The 6,877-nt window shown below is 39.7% G+C and overlaps 1 protein-coding gene across 2 annotated transcripts in view; it reads right to left on the bottom strand.

Moving 5' to 3' along the window:
* Positions 1-3,301, bottom strand: part of CEP57L1 (centrosomal protein 57 like 1) — a gene marked incomplete in the record, with an annotated part of 23,982 nt that extends 20,681 nt beyond the window's left edge. For both annotated transcript variants that reach the window (XM_072408742.1, XM_072408743.1), the window contains 1 exon segment: positions 3,177-3,301.
* Between the last annotated feature and the right edge of the window lie 3,576 nt (positions 3,302-6,877).

Here is a 6,877-nt window from a genome sequence, read left to right as displayed (position 1 = left end):
GTCTGTTAATTCGAAGCCCGCAATGTTATGTTTGTTTGATGCGTGTGTTATATTTGATTTATGTTATGTTTACTTGTTATTTTTTCCTGAAAACTTAATAAAAACTGATTGAAACAAAAGTGCAGGTACTTGCAGATAGGGTGCTTGCACAGTACCAGTGATGTTAGTCACAGGACAGGTTTAGTTCATTTTTATACCTATCTAATTATTCATAACTAAATATTCTTTTTGAAACAAATGTTTATTAAAACACAATAAAAAAACTACTACCTTTGCCACTTCTATAGACTTGACTAGGAAGTATTTAAAATCCATAGAAAGTTTTGTACACTCATTTTAACTCCCTGTAAAGTCATTTTTAAGCATTTATTGCCTAGTTTTTTTTTTTTTTAAATGGATAAAAAAAATATGCGTAAAAACACCTATACAGACAGTTGCAAATCTGTGGAAAATGATCCTGGACGCCTAACTGTGCATGGATGACCTTTTTTTATCATGTCTGCAGAAGCCAAAGAATTTCACCACACAGGTATAGAGTTTGCTTCTCTAAACAGAGTTATCAAGAACCATAGGAAAAACACTCCAGTTCTGAGCTTTATTTGAACTCAGATCACACTTGTTTATATTGGATCCTGTTTGGAGATAGCGTTTGGCAACTCCATGCTGGTGCTTTCTATGCTTCAAATTCACTGTCATACATTTTATCTCGCTCTCCTGAAGAAGCATTCAGCAAAATGTGTCAAGAGACAAGTGTTTTATGTCATCTTTGCTAATTCAAAGTGGAACTAAAGCCTCAATTTTAACAAATGGCTATCAGGCAGGTTTTCACTACAGAAAGGGACAGCCGATGTCACTTCTCCAATAACTGTTCTTACCTGTGTTGGCCAGGGACACCCAGCAATCCTGGCTTAAGCTAGGTACACACTTGCAATAATTATCTTTAGAAAAGGAAAGACTAATGATTATGCACAAATATTTTGAACAATCGTATAGTGCACAATTCTGTACATACTGTAACAATACGATCGCTCAAATATAGTCCACCAGTAATGTATACACGCTAGATACGATCGTTTGAACGATGCAAGAAGTGACATGTAAAGGAGAAAGTGTACTGCAGAAACATGCACGATCACTGACCATACACATAATAGATAGCGAACGAACGTCGTTTCGCCGGAACGGTCGTTCATTTCCATCAACAGTTCTCGTTCGACGGCGTCATTGTGCACTTTTTTTTGTTAACGATTATCCAACAATCGGTGGTTAGTCGTTCGTTTCCAATGATAATTATTGCAAGTGTGTACGCAGCTTTACCTTCTGCACATGGGAAATGAATGAACTCCTGCACACCTGCCTCTTGCCCCAGCCAATCAAGATGGCAGAACATCATTTTCAGAGTATTGTGCGATTAGTTCCACCTGAAATGAGGAGCAATGTAGATCTGCATTGTAATTATTACATAAGGTCTTACAGTTTTGATATATATTTGGCTGAATAGGAGTATGGACCCGCTTCCACATTTAAGGTACTCCACAATGTGGTTGGAGAACTTTGCTTTTTTAGCTTCATGTTATGGGTATGAATAATAAAAATATACGGTAATGGTTTTATTAAGCATTTGTTTACTTGTGTTTGGAATCCAAGTACTGTTAAACTCTCCATTTCCTTTTGTACCCAAAGAACAGACTTTACACAGTCAGGAGACAGCTGATCTATCTGCTTCTCCCCACTCACATCAGATGCTTCTAGCAACTCTAGTTTACAGTTTTACGTTTTCATGAAGCTCGTGACTTCCACAAGAAAGAATTTCCATAGTAGAGATGACGTCAAATAATACCCAAAGATGATGTGACTCATCAAGGCCCAGCACTGGTATGCACCTTTATAGGAAAGGATTTATAAATAATGAAGAGATAAAATACATCAATATTTATTCATAAATCTTACTAGCCTGTTCTGCTAATGCAAATAATTTTCCTTTTGTAATCACAAAAAATAATAATAATAACATCAACACTGCATTCCAAACAAAATTATTCTCTGCTGCATCACTTGTAAATGACTACATATACTTTCAATATACTTTAGAGCAGAGGGTATATTTGACACATCCATTGCATTTGAGCATCACTGGTATTAACTAGGTAGGGTGATTTCTGAATTTTCAGCACTGTCCTAAAATCAAGGAATACACTTTGATAGTGACAATTTTTAAATAGACTGCATTTTTTCAAACAGAAAGCCAACTAAATCACAAAAAAACATGAAAGCACAAAATGCTTCTCCCTAAATGCACTACAACAAATGCATGGGACTGAACAGATCCTATTGAAACAAACAGTCATAAGCGAGACATATTCAGTGTAAAGAAGCTGTAAAAGGAACACTAAAAAACAATCACTTACTTCCCCCAAGACATTATTGCAAATTGGGGTACTGTTTAAAGTTATTACATTATAGGTAGTTTATAGTGTATAATTCTGCTATGAGCCAGAGTTAATAAAAAAAGATTTCTTTCAAATCTACAAAGCATGAATGATGAGGTTAGTTGCGCACCATGCAAGGCATACAAGGATGGATCTGATGGATCTGGGGTAAGTAGTGATGGGCATTGCAAGGCTAAGGACTCTGAACAAGTATTGATGCATTTTGATGCATACACAACTGTAGCTCCATATTAAGAGGGGAAAGGTGAAACTTTCAGCACTTTGCTCAGCAGAGGAGTAAGAAGGTGTTCCTGCTGCACTTGTAGGATCAAGTGGTGGAGATCAAATTGTTGGTGCCAACCATGGCTCAAAAACTGCAACATTTTAGCATAGTATGCTAACACATTTCATAGCTAATAATAATAATAATAATAATAAAAGGAGAATAAATTGTTTTTGAGACATCTTTACACTGCAGAATTATTGTTGTAATACATGATATACATTAATTATATATAGGAAATGAAGAAGAGCTAAGAAATAAACCATACACAGCTCAGCAGAATGTAACAATACAAGCATTTGTCACGATCTTTGCAATGTATGAAATGAGGTCATGGTTTGCACTGCAGTAACAAATGACTGATCGCTGCATTACATGTTATCCTACATGCACGGAGAATTGATGGAGATTGTCTCCTACACCGGCAGCCGATCCCCGACCCTATAAATGAGACTGAATCATACCTGAATCCAGGCTGCTACAATGACACCGAATAAGGAGACCGCTCAGCAAACTGTATACATGACGCTGGGGTGGAGCCTCGGTAACCCAGCACACACTGGGGGTCTCGACACGCCCACTTCCTTGCTCTTCTCCAATAGATAACTAGCAACTAGTTCGCCAATGGTGTTTCTGGTATGATTTGCATATGTTGGTTAAATACTGCTGATTGGATAAACATAGGTGTGACGGTTGGTAGGTTGGCGGGTGTATATAGTCTGTAGGGAGGTTCTCTGTGGAAGTTCTGAGGTACTTTGTGGAGGAAGGAGGGGGATGTCAGTTGGCTGAGGGAGAAAGGAAGGTGGAGAGATGGCGCAGATAGCAGCGACTGAGCGGGAGAATTAAACAGACAATGCCGGACACCATTGGGCATTCCATAGATAAATTCCCGCTGTACAACTTATTCATTCTGGGGCCATGCACGTATCGCCTCCACTTAGCCCTGTTTCTTTTTACACACGGATTTCCTCCTAATATCCCCTTTTAAAAAGTGTGCAAACACAGGACCCAATACAACCCTATGTGTGGCACTCCATGTACCTGCATTGATTGCAGCACTGCCACAAATGTGTGATTTCTGGTGTGTTGCAGTGTGTTAGGACAGTGGTATTTACTAGCTCTAGTCCGCGCGGGGAGCTGGATGTCACCTAAAGGGGAAGAAATTTCCCCCAGAGTCACGCCATGATGCCAGAACCCGCCCACTCTCTCATCGCAGGTCTGAGCCTTTTCAGAGACAACCCGCCCACTTACCTGAGCCTGTGACTTGTAGGGGGGACTTGGTCCGCGGCGGTGGCCTGTGCGCCTGCACCACCAAAATTTTCTTGTGAACCACCAGTTGGCGACCGCTGTGTTAGGCTATGTACACACGTTGGACTTTTGTCATTGAAAAGGATCTTTCACAATGCTTTCCAATGACAAAAGACAGAAAGATGTACATACAGTGCCGTTCTGCTCTATGGATAGGAGGAAGAATGAGCACCCCGCAGCCTTTTGTCATTCATAAACCCGCCAGGACAGACCATGAACGATGTCGGACAAGCATTGCACACACTTCAGATTCTTGTCTTGATACTAACCCTGAAGGAATAATTGGATGATAATCATCTGAGGTGTGTAGGTAGCCTTAGGCAGCCCACGTCTGATAATGCGATGTACTGGTTTTGTTCAGCCTAAATTCTGGTTCACCTTGTTGCAATAAGGCATAACAATTTGTTTTATATGTTAGTGCAATGCAATTAATAAGTTGACAAGCCATTTTTATTAGTAATACAGTGATACCTTGGCTAACAAATATAATTCGTTTCTCGATCACATTTGTTAGCCAAAATCTTTGTTAGCTGAAATGTGATTTCCCATAGGTTTCTATGAAAAGTCATTTAATTCGTTTTGGATGCTGCCACCAAATTAAAGATAAGTTTTTAAAAAAAAACACTGGGGAATGTATTTTTTGTTGAGTTAGATCTTACACCTGTTTTTTACTCATTTTTGGGTACTGAATCCAAAAATTACCCCAGTTTTGTGCTATCACATCCAGTTTTTATACAGGGTGCTGGGTACCCTCTTTTTTTGTCAAAAACATACAAATTTTACATACAATAAAAAAATAATGAAATAATAACTTGAATGTACTGTTTATTTAAATTTATTTTGTTCAGTGTTAGAAAAATCCCGCGGGATGCTCCAACAATAGTCAGAAGGACCCTGCTGGAGGGGACGCACTGGCCCGAGCCGCAGACCATGTCCCCCGTACGGATCACAGGCTCAGGTAAGTGGGCGGGTTGTGTCTCTGAACAGGCTCAGACCTGCGATGAGAGAGTGGGAGGGTTTTGGCATCATGACGTCACTCTGGGGGAAGTTTCGCCCCTTTGAGTGATTTGATACAGACAGTGACACAGGAGAGGAGGACCCTGCCACAAAGAGCTTACAATCTAATAGGTGGGGGAATTAGCACACAATAGGATGGGAGATATGCAGTGGTGGGAAGTAGTGACTGTTTCAAAAGACAGAAGATGTGTAGGCAAATTGGAAAAATGGGTTTTGAGTGCTCTTCTAAATGAGCAGAAGGTAGGAGCAAGCCAAATAGGAAAACAGAAACAACTGCAAAGTATGTTTTTTTTTTTTTTTTACATTTGTTAGCCAAGTCTATATTCGTTAGAAGACTCTCAAACACTGAAAAAAAAAGCTGAAAATTTGTTAGCAGGGCAAAGGTATCACTATAATTGTATGTGGGTTTTATAGGATTTGTCATAGTGATTTTGGTGTTTAATTCCTAATTAAATCAGTGTTTTTTCACCAGTCTGCCTTTTTTTTGTGATGAAGGTATTTTCTTAAAGGTTTATTTTTACGAAATGCCCAAAGTTCTAACGGTAATTGTCTGTATTTTTATGTTACAGACATCATTACCTGTGATTAAGTTGGATGCATGCCTAGAAGTTGCATTAATCATCCAGTGTCTGTTATGTTTGGTTCCTTCATGACGATAGCTCAATGTTGCCAAATTACTGCAGATCTTAAGAAAATATACACATTGTACTTCAACTGTCTGTATAGTGTCCAGGATAATTTGCTCGCTCTCCATGTCATCTGTACCAGTTATTTCAACAGACTGCGTGACTGGCTAAATCAGTGAAAGAAACCAATGGTATTTGAGATACTGATGGTGTGGAGGGAAGAGCAGGACCATCTAAAAGATTGCTATTTTTGCAATGTGAACACAAATGGATTCTCAGCTAAAACGAAACACAGCATTGTTTATCCCAGCCTGGATTCTGAAATCAGGTCTGTTCCTCATAATAAATTTTTACCTGTTCCTGAACCACCATATGATGGACTTCATGTAGAAGGTGATGTGGAATATAGTGAAGGTTCAACTGGTTACGATTAGGAATCATCTGATCCTTTGGCCGATAAAGATTCAAAGGCAGAGATTTTTACACAAGCAGAACTGAATGATCTTGTTCTTAATCCAAATCTATTCAAACACAAAGCAGAACTTCTTGCTTCTAGGCTTAAGCAGAAGCACTTGCTTGAAAAGGATGTTACTGTAGCTCACTTCAGAACACAATACAGTTGATAATTGAAAATCCATCCATCAATATTCCGATTCCTTCAGTTTTCAGGCATGAATTTCGGATCCCATTTTCTATACAGGGACTGTAGTACACTGTTTGGCCACTTATGTCAGAACGTCCCTGCTGTCTGCTCTCTGGAACTGTGCCAGATGTCCGTGGGTGCTGCGAGAGGAAGGCTGGCCTGTGTGTGGAGGTAAGTATAACCTTCAAAAATCGGGAATTTTTGAAAATCCGGCACTTCTCAGGTCCAGAGGTGACCGGACTTTTGAATGTTAAATGTATATTAACTTGATAACTTTCTTCACTAATGACAGCTCATTATGCAATTGCCATTACATCGATGGATGATACATCAATTGATATTTGTTACAAGAACATTTTCCTTCTGAATGGTGTCTATTAATTCCTTGCATAGAAGATTGATGGCAGTCTTACTGCCTAATAGCAATTCCAAAGTTTTGGTGGTCCTTGTCAGTGCACCCCCGAGCAGGGTCAGGAGATGGACCCCGCTGGAGGGATGCTCTGCCCAGAGCTGCGGACCACATCCCCAGTACAGTTCCCAGTCTCTGGGAAGTGGGGGGAGGCTGTGTCCC

Source organism: Pyxicephalus adspersus, chromosome 4, assembly GCF_032062135.1.
Source record: "Pyxicephalus adspersus chromosome 4, UCB_Pads_2.0, whole genome shotgun sequence".
Lineage (NCBI taxonomy): Eukaryota > Metazoa > Chordata > Amphibia > Anura > Pyxicephalidae > Pyxicephalus > Pyxicephalus adspersus.
This window is presented reverse-complemented; position numbering and strand designations above follow the sequence as displayed.